The sequence below is a fragment of the Panthera pardus genome, unplaced genomic scaffold (assembly GCF_024362965.1).
Source record: "Panthera pardus isolate Hobbes unplaced genomic scaffold, ASM2436296v1 HiC_scaffold_24, whole genome shotgun sequence".
NCBI lineage: Eukaryota > Metazoa > Chordata > Mammalia > Carnivora > Felidae > Panthera > Panthera pardus.
The window spans coordinates 88,878,941-88,899,097 of record NW_026526810.1 but is presented as its reverse complement, the minus strand read 5'-3'; the positions used below and the strand labels follow the sequence as shown (position 1 = coordinate 88,899,097).

The window sequence follows — 20,157 nt, the reverse complement described above, 5'->3', positions numbered from 1 at the left end:
AAGTGCCAGACACGGGATCAGGGGACACCACATTCTACAGGACCTCTTCTTCATAAGGTCATTACTCTTAAGAAGAGGAGACAGAGTTGACTTTCCTAACACAGAAAAACAGACAGAAAGACTTAGAAAAAATGAGAAGACAGAGAAATTTACCCCAAATTAAAGAACAGGACAAGGCCATGGCCAGAGATTTAAGTGATGCAGATATAAGTAACATGACTGATAGAGAATTTAAAGTAATGATCATAAGGATACTTACTGGACTTAAGAATGGAGTGGAAGACTTGAGTGAAACCTTTAACACAGAGAAAAGGAATCACATAACAGAGATAAAGGCTCAATAAATGAAATGGGTAACGCACTTGACAGAAGGAACAACAGGATGGAAGAAGTAGAGGAACAAATAGTGACCTAAATGACAAAGTAATGGAAAGTGATGAAACTGAAAAAAACTAAGAAAGAAGAATTATGCAAAACAACAATAGACCTAGGGAACTGGGTGACTCCATCAAATATAGTAACAATCATATTATAAGAGTTTCTAAGAAGAAGAGAGAGAAAGAGGGGGAGAACATTTATTTGAAGAAATAGTTGAAAACTTCCCTAATCTGAGGAAGGAAACAGATATCCAGATCCAGCAAGCACAGAGAATTCTCATCAAAATCGGCAAAAGCAGATCCACATCAAGACATATTTTTAGTAAATGGGCAAAATATAGTGATAAATAAAAAAATTTAAAAGCTACAAGGTAGAAGAAGACATTAACTTCCAAGGAGAAACCATAAGGCTAGCAGGAGATTTTTCAGCAGAAGCTTTCCAAGTCAGAAGATATGGCATGATATATTTAAAGCACTGAATGGGAAAAATATGCAGCCAAGAATACTCTTAACAGCAAGGCTACCATTCAGAATAGAAAGAGAGATAAAGAGTTTCCCAGATAAACAAAAAGGAGTTCATGACCACTAATCTAGCCCTGAAAGAAATATTAAAGAGGACTCTGAGTGGAAATGACACACCAAAAATGACAGTATAAAGGCAGGACACACAAAAGCAAAAAAATGAATCTTTCTGTAAAAAAACAGTCAAGGAACTCACAAAATAGAAGAATGTAAAATATAACAACATGTACCTAAAATGTGGGGAGGAGAAGAGGAAAGAATGGGTGCGCACTTAAATGACCATCAACTTAATATAGACTGCTATATGTAGAAGAGGTTATATACAAACCTAATGTAAACCATGTATCAAAAACCACTAAAAAATATGCAAAGAAGAAAGATAAATAAGTCCAAATATATTACTAAAAAAATCAACAAAGCTTGAAAGAGAAAAAGGATGGATCAGACAAAATCTTAAGAAACAACCACAAAATAACAAAATGACAACAAATACAGATCTACCAATAATTAATTTGAATGTAAATGAACTGAACACTCCAATCAAAAGACATAAGGTGACAAAATGGATAAAAAAATAAGACCCATCTATATACTGCCTAGAAGAAACTCATTTTGGACCTAAAGACACCTACAGATTGAAAGTGAGGGGATAGAGAAACATTTACCATGCAAATGGGTCAAAAGAAAGAGTGGCAATACTTTTTCAGACAAACTAGACTTCCAAATAAAGATTGTAACAAGAGACAAAGAAGAACACTATATAATAATGAAAGGGACAATCCACAAGAAGATACAACAGTTAAAAATATTATGCAACCAACATAGGAGCACTCAAAAAATAAAACAATTAATAACAAACATAAAGGAACTAGTGGACAGTAATACATTCATGGTAAGGCAATTTATCACTGTACTTAAGTCAATGGACATATAATCTAAACAGAAAATCAATGAAGAGGGGCACCTGTTGGATCAGTCGGTTGAGCGTCCAACTCTTGGTTTCAGCTCAGGTCATGATCTTGCAGTTCATAGTTCAAGCCCCGTGGTGGACTCTGCACTGATAGCATGGAGCCTGCTTGAGATTTTCTCTTTCCCTTTTTCTCTGCCCTTCTCCCACTCACTTGCATGCTCTCTCTCTCTCTCAAAATAAATAAACTTTAAGAAAAAAAAAAAAGAAAATCAACAAGGAAAGAATAACAATGAATGTCACACTGCACCAGATGGACTTCACAGATATATTCAGAACATTTCATCCTAAAACAGCAGAATACACATTCTTTTCAAAAGCATACGGGATATTCTACAGAATAGTACACAGACTAGGTCACAAATCGACCTCAATAAAATCATGCATCTTTTCTCACCACAATGCTCTGAAACTAGAAGTCAACCAGAAGAAAAATTTTAGAAAGACCACAGAAGTTAAGCAACATGCTATAACAATGAATGGGTCAACCAGGAAACCAAAGAAGAAATTAAAAACATACATGGAAACAAATGAAATGAAAACACAATGGTCCAAAATACAGCAAAAGCATCTCTTAGAGGTAAGTTTACAGCAATACAAGTCTACCTCAAGGAGGGAAAAAATATCTCAACTTAACCTTACACTTCAAGGAGCTAGAAAAAGAGCAAATAAACCCTGAAACCAGAAGAAGAAAGGAAATAATAAAGATTAGAGCAGAAATAAATGATATAAAAACTAAAAAACAAACAAACAAACAAACAAACAAACAAACATAGGTCAAAGAATCCAGGAGTTTTCTTTGAAAAAAAAAATCAATAAAATTGGTAAACCTTTAGCAGACTTACCAAGAAAAAAGAGAAAGGACTCGAATAAAATCCAAATGAGAGAGAAGTAATAATCAACACCACAGAACTACATACAATTATAAGAGAATATTCTGAAAAAATATATGTCAACAAATTGGACAACCTGGAGGAAATAGATAAATTCCTAGAAACATTTAATCTCCCCAAACTGAATCAGACAGACATAGAAAATTTGAACAGACCAATTACTGGCAAAGAAATTGAGTCAGTAATCAAAAACTTTCCAACAATCAAAAGTCCAGGACCAGATGGTTTCATAGGAGAATTCTATCAAACATTTAAAAAGAGTTAATACCTATTCTTTTAGTACCTATTTTGTTCAAACTATTCCAAAAGTAGAAAAGAAAGGAAAACTTCCAAATTCATTCTATGAGGCCAGTATTACCATGGTACCAAAACCAGATAAAGACACCACTAAAAAGGAGAACTACAGGCCAATATCCCTGAAGAACATGGATGCAAAAATTCTCAATAAAATAATAGCAAACCAAATCCAACAATATGTTAAAAAATCATTCACCATGATCAAGTGGGATTTATTCCTGGATTGTGGTGATTCAGTATTCACAAGTTGATCAATATGATACATCACATTAATAAGATAAAGGATAACAAACATATGATCATTTCAATTGTTGCAGACAAAGCATTTGACAAAGCACAACATCCATTCATGATAAAAACAAAGTAGGTTTAGAAGGAACATATCTCATGCACCAAAGGCCATGTTTGAAAAACCCATAGCTAGAATCATCCTTAATGGAGAACAATTGAGACCTTTACCCCTAAGGTGAGGAACAAGAAGACGTCCACTCTTATCACTTTTATTCAGTATAGTACTAGAAGTTCTAGCCACAGCAATCAGACAACAAAAAGAAATAAAATGCATCCAAATCAGAAAGGAATAAGTACAACTTTCTTTATTTCCAGATGACATGATACTCTATATAGAAAACCCAAAAGACTATCAAAAAGCTGCTAGAACTGATAAACTAATTCAGTCAAGTCACAGGATACAAAATCAATGTACAGAAATCTGTTGCGTTTCTCACGCCAATAATGAAGCAGAAGAACGTGAAATTAAGAAAACAATTACATTTATAATTGCACCAAAAGGAATAAGATGCCTAGGAATAAACCTAACCAATGAGGTGAAATACCTGTATTCTGAAAACTGTAGAACACTGATGAAAGGAATTGAAAAGGACACAAAGAAATGGAAAGATATTCCATGCTCATGGATTGGAAGAACAAATATTGTTAAAATGTCTATACTACCCAAAGCAATCTACACATTTAATTCAATCCCTATCAAACACCATCATTTTTCATAGAGTTAGAACAAACAATCCTAAAATTTGTGTGAAACCACATTAGACCCTGAATAGTCAAAGCAGCCTTGAAAAAGAAAAACAAAGCTGGAAGTATCTCAATTCTAAACTCCAAGTTATATTACAAAGACATAGTGATCAAAACAATATGGTATAGGCTCAAAAATAGACATATAGATCAATAGAATAGACTAGAAAATCCATAAATGACCATTACATGGTCAATTAATCTTCAACAAAGGAGGAATGAAAACACGATGGGAAAAAGACAGTCTCTTCAACAAATGGTGTTGAGAAAACTGGACAGCAACATGCAAAAGAATGAAAGTGGACCACTTTCTTACACCATACACAGATAAACTAAAAATGGATTAAAGACCTAAACGTGAGACCTGAAAACATAAAAAATACTAGACAGCACAGGTAGTGTGTCTCTGATATCAGCTATAGCAACATTTTTCTAGGTACATCTCCTAAGGCAAGAAAAACAAAAGCAAAAATAAACTATTGGCCCTACACCAAAGTAAAAACCTTCTGCACAGCTAAGGAAATAGTCAACAAAACCAAAAAGCAACCTACTAAATGGGAGAAGATATTTGCAAATGACATATATGATAAAGGGTTAGTATCCAAAAATACAAAGAATTTATAAATCAACACCCAAAAAGAAAGTAACCCAATGTATAAATGATCAGAAAACATCAGCAGACATTTCTCTGAAGAAGACATAGAGATGGCCAACAAACACATGAAAAGATGTTCAGCATCACTAATCAGGGAAATGCAAATCAAAACTATGAGATGTTACCTCATTCCTGCCAGAAAGGCTAACATCAACAACACAAGAAAGAAGAGGTGTTGGTGAGGTTGAAAAAAAGAAACCTTGGTACACATTTGATGGGAATACAAACTGGTAGCCACTGTGGAAAATTTTATGGAGGTTCCTCAAAAAGTTAAAAACAGAACTGCCCTATGATTTACCCATCATACTATTGGGTATATACCCAAGAAATACAAAACACTAATTCGAAGGAATACATGCATCACTATCTTTATGACAGCATTATTTACAATAGCCAAGATATGGAGACAGCCCACGTGTCCATCAATAAATGATTGGATAAAGAAGATGTGGTGTATATGTACAATAGAATATTATTCAGCCACAAAAAAAGAATGAAATCTTGCCATTTGCAAAGACATGGATGGAGCTATAGAATAGAATGTTAAATGAGATAAGTCAGTCAGAGAAAGACAAATTCCATATGATATCACTCATATGTAGAATTTAAGAAACGAACAAGCAAAGGGAAAAAGAGAGAGAGAGAGGCAAACCAAGAAACAGATTCCTAATTATGGAGAACTGATAGGGACCCTCAGAGGAGAGGGACCTGGGGGGATGGGATAAACAGGTAATGGGGATGAAGGGGGTGCACTTGTCACGATGATCACAGGGGCTATATGGAAGTGTTGAATCACTATAATGTACACCGGAAACTAATATAACAGCATATGCTAACTAACTGGAATTAAAATAAAAACTTAGAGAGTTATAAAAACACTGAATACACATTTTTTCAAGTGCACACTGATCAAAATAGACCATATTTTAGGCCATAAAAATAAAGTAAAAAAGGATTGAAATAATATTTTCTCTAGTAAGAATTAGGAATTATTAACAGAATACGTAAAAAATGTCCAAATACATTTAAATTAAATCACATACTTCTAAGTAATCCATGGGTACTGAAATAATCAAAATGGAAATGGTAAGTATTTTTGACTAAAATGAAAATAAAACTTTAAAAATTATGGGATACATCCAAGGCAGTATTTAAAGAAAATTTTGTAACACTAAAAACTTCTAATTAGGGAAGAAGAAAAATTGTGAAAAGTTGCTAAGCTTCTAAAACTTAAGCTTAATAAACTGGAGAAAGAATATCAAATTAATTCCAAATAAGCATAAGGAAGGATATAATAAATAATGAACAGTATAGTACAAAACAATAGAAAAAAAATGGATAAACACCAAATTTGGCTCTTTATAAAGATGATGAAATTAATGAACCTTTAGCCAGACTGTGGAAAAAGAGAGGAAGACACAAATTATCAATACAAGAAATGAGAGAAAAGGACATCACTACAGATTCAATAGACATTAAAACTCTACTAGGTGACTATTGTGAACAATTTTGTACCAAATTTGACAACTTTAGATGAAATGAAAACAACATTTCTGAATGTTATATGACACTAAACCTCATTTAAGAAGAAATAGATATCATAAATGGTCTATATGGGTTAAATAAATACAAGCCATAGTTAAAAACATACTCACTGAGAAAATTCTGGGCCCAGATGGCTTCACTGGCTCACTTTCTACAAACTCTTCCAGATAACAGAAAAAGAGGTCATACTTCTTTATATATTTTACGAGGCTAGCTTTACCTGGGCACCAAAATCACAGACACTAAAAATATTAAATTCATGAAGGCAAGAGCCTTTAAAAAATTTTGGCAAATTAAATCAAATAATAAATAAAATGTTTAATATTTCATGATCAAATATGGTTTATATCAGAGATACAAGGTGCAAGTTTGGTTTAACATTTAAAAACCAAACAATGTAATTTCTCTTATCAACAGATTAAAAAGAAAAGCCAGTGATCATCTAATAAATTTAGAAAAAGTTTTCAATAAATTCCCACAATCACCTGTGTCAAAAAAAAAAAAAAAAAAAAAAGAAAGAAAGACTCTCAACAAGCTAGGAATATAAGGAACCGTTCTCACATTGACAGATAACATCTATAAATCTCCTGTAGTTGAAATCATAAAACTGAGTATTTTTTCTACTAAGGTGGAGAACTGGACCAGGTGTCTGCTTCACCACATATTACTAGAGTTGTAGGTCAGTGACTAAGGCATAAATATAAAATTCAAAGAAAGGAAAGCAAGAAATACAGGAAAAGAAATATGGATTGAAAGGAAAAAATAAAACTATATTTATTATCAGATAATGTGATTGTCTATATAAAAAAAAACCTAACAAATATACAGAAAGCTACAATAACTAGGAGGTTGATTTAGTAAAAATCACAGGATAAAGGACAATATATACCGATTCCATTTCTGTATATTAGCAATAGACAATATAAAACTGAAATTTAAAACATGAAATTTATATTAGCATCAAGAAACATGAAACTTTAGGGATTAGTTTAGCAAAATTACTGATATACACAAAAAATCCTCAGAAGACTAGACATGTATATTTGCTTGAGCAGAAAACTAGTAGAACAGATATTATGAGTTAAAAAATTACCATAAGTGAAAAAATGTAAGCACAAACATTATATAATACTTTGATATGAAAGTCTAGAAAAATCATAGTGATAGAAAACAGATAAGTAGTTGCCAGTGTCCAAAGCATCATAATGAAGGAGATTGAATGCATCATGGTTTGAAGCAATTTTTGGGGGTGATAGAAACTTTTTGATTTCATGATTTTGGTGATAGCTATGTGACCATGTAAATCTGTCAAAATACATCAAATTATATGCTTAAAATTGGTTAATTGTATTGTGTACAAGTTATGCCTCAAAATTAACCAACTGAAAGTTTTTAAGTTTATCATTATATTCTTTAATACTTAGTGACTTTGGTTTATATTTAGTGTAAAGCATTTAAAAAGTGTTATATAGAAACAGAATTAAGATTTTCATTTATTAGCTGATTCTAAAATTGTCTTATCTTTTCTGTGCTGCAGTTTATTTGTACCAAGCAAATATGCCAACACAAACTTTTGTCTTACTGATAAAATATGCATAAGCACCAAAATGCCCTACAGATACAGGTTCTTTTTCCTCTGAAACAGCTTCAATAATGAAAGATAAAAACAAGAAAATGCAAAATTTAATCATGTTCAGTTGTGAGTCCATATTCATATTTTAAAAGGATTTCTTATCTCCCAGTGACAGGAGAATGAATACAATTTTTCCAGTAATTTTTTTAAGGCATGTCTATTGGTCAAAGGTATAAACTTATTTCTCTTTTTAACAAACCTCATTTTAGTGTGTGTGTGTGTGTGTGTGTGTGTGTGTGTGTGTGTGTTTTAATATAGGGTCAAGGACACATTTTCACATCCCAATTTTCAAATGAATGCATGATTCACAGAATATGGTGCTTTTAAATATTTTGTTGAAGAAAGTGGATCTTCCCAGCCTTCTTGGGATATAGGTAGAAAGTGGTCAAAGGATTTCATATAACAAATTCTTCACAACTTTCCTATCTTTTAAGTATTTTGGTTCCTCCCTTTATAGGTTACCTTGGAATTTCTGCCATTTCAATTTCACTTAGCACAAGTAAATTGAGTTCATGTTTCCAGGAACTAGCCAAAAACCAACCAAACAAGAAAAACTAAAAAAAAAAAAAAAAAAAAAAATTGGGCTTATTCCCATCTTCTTGAGCTATAGTTGGAATCAAGGCTTTCCTCCAAGTCTACCCTCATCCATGAAATTTCATTCAATTTAAACATATATCCCTTCCTCTAGAAATCCATTCCTAGATTTCATTTGCAATAAAAAGTCTTCCAAATCTAGATGATGATGATTTATTCTTATTTTTCTAGGGTGGTATTTGTATAGTTAAAGGTAATATGGTAATAAAGTAAGTGATACACCATCATATCACTTGGCAAGGTGCACCACAAGGTAAGATAACGATAGGGCCTTAAAGAAAAGCAAGACCAGCTTCATAAGAAAGAAGCAGCAACTTCTGTGGCAAGATAGTCTTAATGTGCTTTGACTGTTTGAATCATTGAAATGCACTGACATTTTCCAGGTTCCATTACTTGAAATCCCATTTCTCAAACAACATCCTAACTTCCACATGAAAGACACAGTCAGTTTAATTCAACCTACAAAGTAATTTGTCCACCCACAGGATCAGATCCTGCAACTATCGCTATAAAAGATACAGAATTATTTTACGGAAGCTCCCTGGTCTTTAGATCACAAATTTAAGTATCTCTTTTATCTCCACGAATTATTTTCTTCTGTGATGTTTTAACCCACAATCCAACCAACATGGATTATTTTATTTTTTATTTAAATTTTTTTAATGCTTATTCATTTTTGAGAGAGAGAGAGGGAGGGAGGAGAGGTGCAGAGAGAGAGGGAGACAGAATCTGAAGTAGTCTCCAGCTCTGAGCTGTCAGCACAGAGCCCAATGGGGGCTCAAACTGTGAACTGTGAGATCATGACCTGAGCCGAAGTCCAACACTTAACTGACTGAGCCACCCAAGCGCCTCCCCCACCCCGCCACATGAATTATTTTAAAGCGTCCAGTGATCTACTATGTTACCTAACATGCTCCTCCTTTTTGGTATTCCATTCTAGGTAAAGATGGAGGATGTTATCATCTTACTTTAATTTTCATTATGCCTTATCTTTACATCTAATTAACTCTAAATAACTCTAAGCTCAACACATTACACAACATCTTTTTGCAGTATAAATGACTAAAATTTTTTAGATGTTGTCCTATTTAACACTGAATCACTATGCTCCTTCAAGTCAAAGAAAATACTATCCGTAAGGTAAAAATAAGTCCTTGTTTATGCTAAAGGAAATTGTATCTTTTAATCTTCTTCACATTGGTTGTTTCTCACCATGTAAGCCTAGGCTATTTGGAGTTTTGACTTCTAGAGACAAGTGCTATGTGCTTCTGTGATATATCAAATGTAAAATATGAACGTTTAAATAATTTGAAGGAACACATAATGGCAGCAAATACAGTTAAGTTTCTGTTTCCCATTTCAAAAAAATTGTATATGTTTTGGGCCTTGTTATTTCAACAGAATATCAAGTTCATTATGCTAAATGAGATTTTTTTAAGGACCAAATATTTTGAGTTGGAAAAGCTTGTATCAGTCTGTCTAAGGACGAACAGTTAAAAGAAACATCATCCCCTGACCTAGCTGCTAACAAAAATAACATTCTTTATCGTGTACTTATTTGGCAAGAATGTTTTCATTTAACATTGAAAGTGAGGTGCAAAAGCCAACATTTCACGTAAACAGTCTGCTAATCTAACAAGCAAACCAGAAGCCCAAGATCTTGATAGCTCCCTTACCACACTATACTGAACTTGATGTATTCTGTTTCTACATACTGTTTCTTTGACACAGTCCCCAGGATGACCCTGACTGTCCCTTGGAATTAGTTTGTTCAAGAAAGTAATAGCAGTAGTAGTGAGAATGGAGAAGTGTGTGACAAGCACTGTCCGTAGTCCTTTTCGTTTTTTAACTGATTTATTCCTTTCAACACCCCCATTTTATGGATGAAAAAGACAAGGCACAAAGAATTTAAGAAAGTTGTCCAAGAGGACGGCACTAGTAAGTGGCGTAGTTGAAATTTCCATCCAAACACCCTAACTCTAGGTCTTGGATTTTAGCACCATACTATTTGAGCAGAATAGAAAAGAGCAGTTTTCTTTAGTCTCTCAGACTATCACTGTGCTTCACGCCTCAGAGGTTAGACGTGACTAATTCTTGTCGGTTCTATTTCATCAAACTACATGCTCCATATTCCTCTTTGAAAGTCCTATGAAATATTAACCCGTCAAAAGGTAGGATGAGATTTTTGGGGGATTTTGTTTTTTTGTTTCAAACAAAGGATAAAGTTTTTTCCTTCCTGTTTTGTTTTTACAGATATGGTTTAGAGAAAGAAAGCATTATTTAGTTTAACAACCTTTTTTTTTTGAGGTGTAGAAAATTTTCATTGCAATATTCCTCTTTTTGGTAATATAATGTGCTGACAAATAATCTAGTTAAGTAAGTAATGAACGTTGGCCAAAGAGAGATTTTGAATGGAAGCAAGTGGACTTTCATCACTTCCTCTTGCCGATCACTATAGTTAACTCAGATCCCCTCATATTGAACAGAGTTCAGGTGCCAATAAAGTGAAGTCATAGCGCCATTCCACTTAAAAACACTTATATTCCGATTTTTTTAACTTACACCTATAAAACTGAAGAAACAGTACATTTCAAGAGGATAAAGTTTATAGTGTAAGTCACTGATCAAGTTATATTTACAAATCACACTTATAAAAATTTTGTATGAACCACTTCTATTTCAAAATGGTAGCAATGTTTTTAAATCATTAGTTAACAACCTTGCTAAGTGGCCAATACCTAGAGCTTCTCTGAGGCATGTTTACTATTTCCATCTCACCACAGAGCCTGAGAGTGGAGCTTTATTTTGTGCTGAGCCATACATCTTCTGAGAAGAAAGTCATGCTGTTTCCATTTTTCAAGTTTCATCACCACTAGAACAGTCCTTAAGTTTAGGATGGTATGTTATAGTGTGCTTTTCAGCAGTTCCTGAATGTTTTCTTCTCGTGTTGACTTTGTTTTTTTAGTACATGGGAAATGCAACATAAGAAATAGGGTCAAGGTTGTAGGAACCAGGATGAAATAAAAGCAAATTAAACCTGTGGTAGGCAGAATTGATACGCTCTTCTCCACAGGCTGATATTGCAAAGTATCCCTGTTTCGGCCAGCAGGTGTCTACCGGCAACTTGGCAAGGCATGAAGAGTCAGAGATATCAGAGGAATTGCCATGGAAGGATAAATTAGCTTAAGTGCTACTTGCAAGCAGAGGTCTATTGGAAAGTTCCCTTCCTCTCATTCTGGATCTAACATACCAAATAAGTTTAGCTCTTCCTATGAAGAAAAAGGCATCAAGTAACAGCAAAACTCTATTTTCTGGTTAGGAGAGAGGAAAGAACACAAACCTTCTCTGTCAGGTTATACCTATTCAAATCTCTGTTGCTATTTCAGCAACAATGTTTCTAAGTCACTTTGTCCATATTAGCAAAAACTATAAAATATTCCAAGAAGACAACTTTTCACGGTCAGACTATTTATGAGATGGACTTTTAGGCTAGAAGTTACGTCAATAAATTTTCTAGCCTGTATTGCAATAATAAGTAAACTTCATAAAGCAAATCACTGTTGATGAGGTACTACCCTGCACTCACGTGCCATACCTCTTGTGCCATAACTACAGAACTTAAAGCAATTTTTCTTTTATAGTAGAAATCTAACATTCCTCCAGGTTACACATCAATAATACTACTAGGCCATTACGACAAGCTCCTGCTCAGGTGGAAAATGATAGAGCAGGATTTGAATACACTCTTCTGATTGTAAAGATCATGTTTTCATTCATGTTTATCACACCAAACCCCTCAGATTCTGATACAGTCCTGACTTCAAATAACTTTATTTACTTCAATAAAGGCACTTAATTCAATACAGACAGAAATGTGTTTCGTTATAATAGAGGGAAAATTTCATGGAATATAAATATCACAAAAGTTCCTTTTAAGAGTACATGTCTTGATGTTAATGGAAAGTAAGGCATTTTTAATTATATCACCCTGACATTTTAGTGAAAGAAGGTTAATATTTGTTAGAGTGAAAACTATTTAATAAATGTTATACAAATATTCTTTCATTATTACTCAAAACAACCTTGTGGATTAGACAATAGCAACCTAATTTAAAATAAAAATCGTGGCATTTTAAAAGTTAAATAATCAGGGGTGCCTGGTGACTCAGTCAGTTGAGTGTGCAACTTCAGCTCAGGTGAAGGTCTTATGGTTTGGGAGTTTGAGCCCCATGTCTGCCTCTATGCTGACAGTCTAGAGCCTGCTTGGGATTTTCTCTCTCTTTCCCTCTCTGCCCCTCTCCTTCTTTTTCTCTGTCTCAAAACAAACAAATAAACCAACAAAAAGCTAAATAATCATGCAACAACTATGTAGTAGAGTTGTGAGGATTCAATCAGTCAGCAAGCTACCCTGGTTTTGTGCTTTTCACTCTACTGTGCTGCCCGAAGAGGAATGCCCCTCCCACTGACCTTAACTTTTCTCCCAAACAATTTTGATCCTCGCTATGACATCTTTATAAATATACTGAATGTAAAGCTCCTTTCCAGTATTCTTTTTCAGATTTGCATTTCTCTTACTTTCTAGTTCTCTATTTCTTACCCCATTAATCACTTTGGACTGAATATAGTTATTAATAATCTCTTTGGTTTCACTTCCATATTCAGCTATCGAAAGTAAGTTACCTAAGGAAATGAGGGAAAGTAAAGACATACATCAATAATGAAGATACTAGGACTTTTTGAAACAAAGGGACTAAAGTGAGTTCTTGGCTTGGAAATATAAACTGATGCTTTATATGCTTTATAAACTGATGCTTTATAAAAATCAGTTAGAAGTACTAGTCACTTCACACAGATGACTATTTTTTGTTCCCTAGATCTATTTAATCACCAATAATTACTATATGTGTCTCCCCTTTTTGAAAATAAGACTATTTTCCACTAAAGCCATTTTAATTCTCTCTCTTTTCCTTTCATCAAACCAAATAATGGTAATGTGGGAAACAAAGGCAGTAAGAAATGTAGATAAAATTAAATTTTCTTACAACGTGCAGCCCACTGACAAATACTTGAGACAAGCAGAGGATGACACTCCTCCAGGAACTCCCAACTATCTTAATGTTAATGTGTGGCCAGAGGTAAAAACAACATTAGCTTAATAATAGCTAGGACTCCAGGACCCTGTGAATTCTCTTTAGCATGTGAAAATCCTTTTGGAAATTTCCCCTGGTCTTTGCCTCCCCAACCCCCAAGTATATAATCAATTTACCTCCACAATCTCAGTGCAGCTCTTTCTGGGTCTTGTCCATAGCTGTTGTGGAAGAGAGGGAGCCATGGTTTCAGAGAAGTAGGGTGGGGGCAGAGAGGGAGAGGGAATGAGAGAAAGAAAGAGAGAGAGAGAGAGAAAGAGAGAGAGAGAAAGAGAGAGAGAGAAAGGAACACACAGGGGAACACACATGGAGAATGTTTCCCCAAAGACACTGCCTTGGAAAATGAGAGGGGCTGATTTTTTTGGAGTTCTCACAACTAGCAAGGCTTAACTCCTGGAGTTTTTTAAGCTTTAAGCTGCTGCTTAAAGATCAGCAGCCTTGGCTGGGATAGAGCCCAGAGGGGATTGTGTTGCTCTTAGCATAAAGGCAGGAAAACAATGAAACAACCTGGGGGAAGACAACATGGAAACAGACATCTGAAGGGTGCCTTGGGCACACGGTGGGGAAAGTATTTCTTTTTTGAGAGCCTGTCCTGAGAGGCAACATTCACAGAGACACATCTCTCAGGAACAAAGGAGCTGGGGTGCCATTTCCCTCCCTGCCCCCTCAGCATAAACAGAGTCACCTACAGGAAGCAGTATAGTGCTAACACTGGCTGCCTGACTTGCTTACAACAAGCCCCACCATCTCTGCTCTGGTGAAATTGGACTTTCTCAGCCATTCTTGCCTTAGTGCCAGTGTAGTGGGCCCATGCCCCAGAAGACAAACAAAAATCCCTATCCACACAATGTCTCCCAACCAGAGAGATTTGCAGGGCCTCAGTTCTGATGGAGGTGGTGACAGGTCTCATTTCACAAACAGACCAGAGCACACTCTAAAACTCACCACATTCATGCTAGGGACCAAATATGCCCACAGCAGACAAGGAGAACCTCTGCAGATAACTGACCTGAAGGATAGACAGCCAGAACACAACAGCAGAGTGCATGGAACACACATCAGAGACACTCCCTGAAGCTCCAGGCCCTGGACACTATAGAATCACTTTTTCATAAGGCCATTACTTTCAGGAGCAGGAGACATAACTGGCTTTTCTAACACAGAAGAAGGCAGAGACTGAGATAAAATGCTCAGACAGAGGAATTTATCCCAAATAAAAGAACGAGATAGGGCCACAACCAGAGATCTAAGCAAAACAAATGTAAGTAACATGCCTGATTGAGAACTTAAAGCAACAACCATAAGGATACTCACTTGGCGTGAGGAAAGAATAGAAGACATCAGTGAAACTCTTACCATAGAGATAAAGTTAAAAAAAAAATCAGAGATGAAGAGTACAATATATGAAGTTAGAAACAGGCCGGATGCAAAGAATAGCAGGCTGGAAGAAGCAGAGCAATTAATGACCTAGAAGACAAAGTAATGGAAAGCAATGAAGCTGAACAAAAGAATGAAAGAATAATTATGCAAAATGAGAATACACTTAGGGAACTGAGTGACTCCATCAAGCATAATAATATTCATATTATAGGAGTCCCAGAAGAAGAGAGAGAAAAAGGGGCAGAAAAGTTTTTGAAGAAGTACTAGCTGAATTCCCTAATCTGGAGAAAGAAACAGATATCCAGATCCAGAAGGCACAAAGAACTTCCATTAAAATCAATGAAAGCAGGCTAACACCAAGATAAATTATAATAAAATTGGCAAAAAAAAAGATAAAGAGAAATTCTTAAAAGCAGCAAGACAAAGTCAGTCTTTAATTTACAAGGGAAAACCCACAGGCTAGCTAGAGATTTCTCAACAGAAATGTGGCAAGCCAGAAAGGAGTGGCATGAAACATTCAAAATGCAGAATAGGAAAAATCTGCAGTCAAGAATACTCTTTCCAGCAAGGCTATCATTCAGAATAGGAGAGATAAAGTGTTTCCTAGACAAAAACAAAAGGACTTTGTGACCACTAAACCAGCCCTGCAATTAATATTAAAGGGTTATGTTTAAGTGGAGAGACAAAAAGTGAGAGTTTAAAGGCAAGAAACACAAAAGCAGTAAAAATGAATATTTCTGTAAAAACAAGTCAAGGAACTCACACACAAAAAAGGACATGAAATATGATAACATATACCTAAAATGTGGAGAAGAGTGAAAAATGGGTTCAAACTTGAATGATCATCAACTTAATAGACTGCTATTTGAAAAAGAGGTTACATACAAACCATATATCAAGTATATGGTAACCATATATCAAAAACCACTAATAAACATGCAAAAGAGAAAAAAATCCAAATAGATTACTAAAGAAAAATCAGCAAAACATAAAAGAGAAAGAAATTATTGGAGAAAATTTCCAGAAACAACCACAAACAAGTAATAAAATGACAATAAATTCATATATATCAGTAATTACTTTGAATGTAAATGGACTACATGCTCCAAGCAAAACACACAGGGTGTCAGAATTGATAAAAAGACAAGATCCATCTATATGCTGACTGGAAGAGACTCATTTTAGACCTAAAGACACCTGCAGATTGAAAACGAAGAGATGAAGGAACATCATGCAAATGGATAGAAAAAGAAAGCCAGAATAGCAGTACTTATTTTGGACAAACTAGACCTCAAAAGAAAGAATGTAACAAGAGACAAAGAAAGACACTATGTAATAACGAAGAGGATAATTGAACAAGAAGATATAACAGTTGTAAATATTTATTACCCAACTTGAAAGAATCAAAATATACAAAAATATTAACAACAAAAATAAAGGGACTCTGATAATAATACAGTAATAGTATAGGGGACTTTAACACAATTATAGCAATGGACAATAGTAGTGGACTTTAACACAATTACAGATACAGATACAGATAATCTAAGCAGAAAATCAATAAGAAAACAATGGCTTTGAATGGCACACTGGACCAGATGGACTTAACAGATATAATCAGAACATTCTACCCTAAAACAGCAGAATACACATTCTTTTCAGATGCACAGGGAAGATCCTCCAGAATAAATCAGATATAAGACTACAAAACAGGCCTCAACAAATACAAAAAGATTAAAATCATACCATACATCTTTTCTGATCACAATTCTATGAAACTAGAAATCAACCACAAGAAAAAAATTGCAAAGACCACAAATACATGGCGATCAAGCAACATACTATTAAACAATGAATGGGTTGACCAGGAAATCAAAGAAAAAATTAAAAGAATACATAGAAACCAATGAAAATGAAAACACAATGGTCCACAACTTTGGGGATTCAGCAAAAGTAGTTCTAAGAGGGAAGTATACAGAAGTACAGGCCTATATCAAGAGGTAAGAAAAATCTCAAATAAGCAACCTAATCTTACACCTAAAGGAGCTAGAAAAAGAATAATAAACTAAGCCTAAAGCCAACAGAGGAAGGAAATAATAAATAATAGAACAGAAACAAATGATATAGAAACTAAAAACCAATAGAACAAATAAATGAAACCAGGAGCTGGTTCTTTGAAAAAAAAAAAAATGAGTAAAATGGATAAACCTCTAGCCAGACTATAAAAAGAAAAGAGAATGGACCCAAATAAATAAAATCACAAATGAAAGAGGAGAAATGACAACCAACAACACAGAATACAAACAATTAGAATATTTTGAAAAACTATATGCCAACAAATTGGACAACCTAGAAGAAATGGATAAATTCCTAGAAACATAAATTACAAAAACTGAAACAGGAAGAAATAGAAAACTTGAACAGACTGATTGCCAGCAAAGAAATTGAATCAATAATCAAAGAATTCCCAACAAACAAGAGTCCTGGGCCAGATGGCTTCCCAGATGAATTCTACCAAACATTTGAAGAATTTTACTCCATAAAATAGAAAAGGAAGGAAAACTTCCAAATTCACAATACCCCTGAAGATCATGGATGCAAAACTTCTCAATAAAATAATAGCAAACCAAATCTAACAATACATTAAAAATCATTCACCATGATTAAGTGGGATTTACTCCTGGATTGCCAGGGTGGCTCAATATTTGTAAATCAACATGATGCATCACATTAATAAAATGAAGGGTAAGAACCATATGATCATTTCAATAGATGCAGAAAAAGCATTTGACAAAGTATAACATCCATTCATGATAAAAACCCTCAACAAAGTAGATTTAGAGGGAACATAGCTCAACATAATAAAAGCCATGTATGAAAATGCACAGCTAATATGCTCAATGGGGAAGACAACTGAGAAGTTTTCCTCTATGGTCAGGAAGAAGACAGGCATGTGAACTCTCACCATTTTTATTGAACATAGTACTGGAAGGTCTAGTCACACAACAAAAAGAAATAAAATGCAGACAACAAAAAGAAATGAAATGCATACAAAATCAGCAAGGAAGAATAAAAACTTTAACTATTTTGCAGATAACATCATGCTCTATATAGAAAATCTGAAAGATTCCACTCAAAACTACTACTACTAGAACTGATAAATGAATTCAGTAAAGATGCAGGATACAAAATCAACGTACTGAAGTATGTTGCATTTCTATACATCGATAATCAAGCAGCAGAAAGAGAATTTAAGGAATCAATCCCATTTACAATTGCAGCAAAAACCATAAGATACCCAGAAGTAAACCTAACCAATGAGATGAACTACCAGTACTCTGAAAACTGTAGAATACTGATGAAAGAAATTGGAGATGACACAAAGAAATGAAAAGACATTCAATGCTCATGGATTAACAGAACAGATATTATTCAAATGTCCATACTACCCAAAGCAATCTACATATTTAATGCAGTCTCTATCGAAATACCACCAGCATTTTTCACAAGGTAGAACAAAAAATTCTAAAATTTGTGTGGAACTACAAAAGACCTCGAATAGCCAAAGCAACCTTGAAAAAGAAAAGCAAAGAAGGAGGCATCACAATTCCAGACTTCAACTTATATTACAAAGCTGTAGTAATCAAAACAATATGGTACTGGCACAAAAATAGACACGTAAAACAATAGAATGAATAGAAAACCCAGAAATGAACCCACAAGACAAGAAAGAATATCCAATGGGAAAAATAATGTCTCTTCAACAAATAGTGTTGGGAAAGTTGGACAGCAACATGCAACAGAATGATACTGGACCACTCTCTTATACCATACACAAAAATAAACACAAAATAAATTAAAGACCTAAATGTGAAACCTGACATGTACATTGAAATCCAAGCCATACATTTGTATCTAGTGTTTCTTTTAAATCTTTTATTAAATTATAAGCATGTTTACACTCAATAATCGTTCCCACTGGATTATGAGTAAATTCTCAACAATGTCTGCACCTTAGGCATTTATTCTTTTTTTTTTTTTTTTTTTTTTTTTTTTTTAACGTTTATTTATTTTTGAGACAGAGAGAGACAGAGCATGAACGGGGGAGGGTCACAGAGAGAGGGAGACACAGAATCTGAAACAGGCTCCAGGCTCTGAGCTGTCAGCACAGAGCCCGACGCGGGGCTCGAACCCACAGACCGTGAGATCATGACCTGAGCCGAAGTCGGACGCTTAACCGACCGAGCCACCCAGGCGCCCCGGCATTTATTCTTTTTAAACATCCAGTGCAGTGCCTAGCAAACTGTGCATCTTTAAGAGCGTTGAGTGACTGAGTAATACAAGAAAAAATTTTTAACATTTTACTATTGTGACACATCAAATTCACTCTTGGTTGCCTTAAAATTATTTTGAACAACAGTAATAATTTGATAATTACTGCTTGCTTACATTAGTTCTTACATGATTTAAACATTTCATGCTTATTTCTTCCAAATATCATACTAATAGTTATATTTTCTTGTCTTGGCAGAGAAATTTTGCTATAGATGAAAAATATCTCATATCAAACTCATATTCACATATAAGATTTTCTATGAAGTAGTTTCAGAAAAAATCATTTTAATAAAAAAATAAATCATTTCAATAATCATTTTAGTTGATATTAATTTAGCTTGAAAATGCATTTGTACATCTCGATTATAAATGCAACTCCTTCTAACTCCTGCACTAAGTGGCAAAACTAAATTGTTAACTAAAATATCAAGCAGGATTGAGTCTCTATACAAAGAGAGAATAAGATGTATTTTCTTTACATTTTTTAATTTAATTTAATTTAATTTAATTTATTTTTTCTTAAAAAATTTTTTTAATGTTTATTTATTTTTGAGAGACATAGCATGAGCAGGGAAAGGGCAGAGAGAGAGGGAGACACAGAATCTGAAGCAGGCTCTGGGCTGTCAGCACAGAGCCTGACACAGAGTTCAAACTCATGATCTGTGAGATCATGACCTGAGGAGAAGTTGGACACTTAACTAACTGAGCCACTCAGGCGCTCCACATTTTTTTTTATTTTTAAAATCATATGTATATTGGGCAGATATATCTTTACAA

The 20,157-nt window shown here is 34.3% G+C and overlaps 1 long non-coding RNA gene across 1 annotated transcript in view; it reads right to left on the bottom strand.

Annotated features, from left to right (window-relative positions):
- The window catches only part of LOC109268524 (uncharacterized), a 126,635-nt gene extending 112,649 nt beyond the window's left edge, over nt 1-13,986 (bottom strand). Inside the window, exon 1 of the long non-coding RNA XR_002080691.2 lies at nt 13,785-13,986. This is a non-coding gene — a long non-coding RNA (uncharacterized LOC109268524). The remainder of the gene's footprint in view (nt 1-13,784) is intronic.
- Between the last annotated feature and the right edge of the window lie 6,171 nt (nt 13,987-20,157).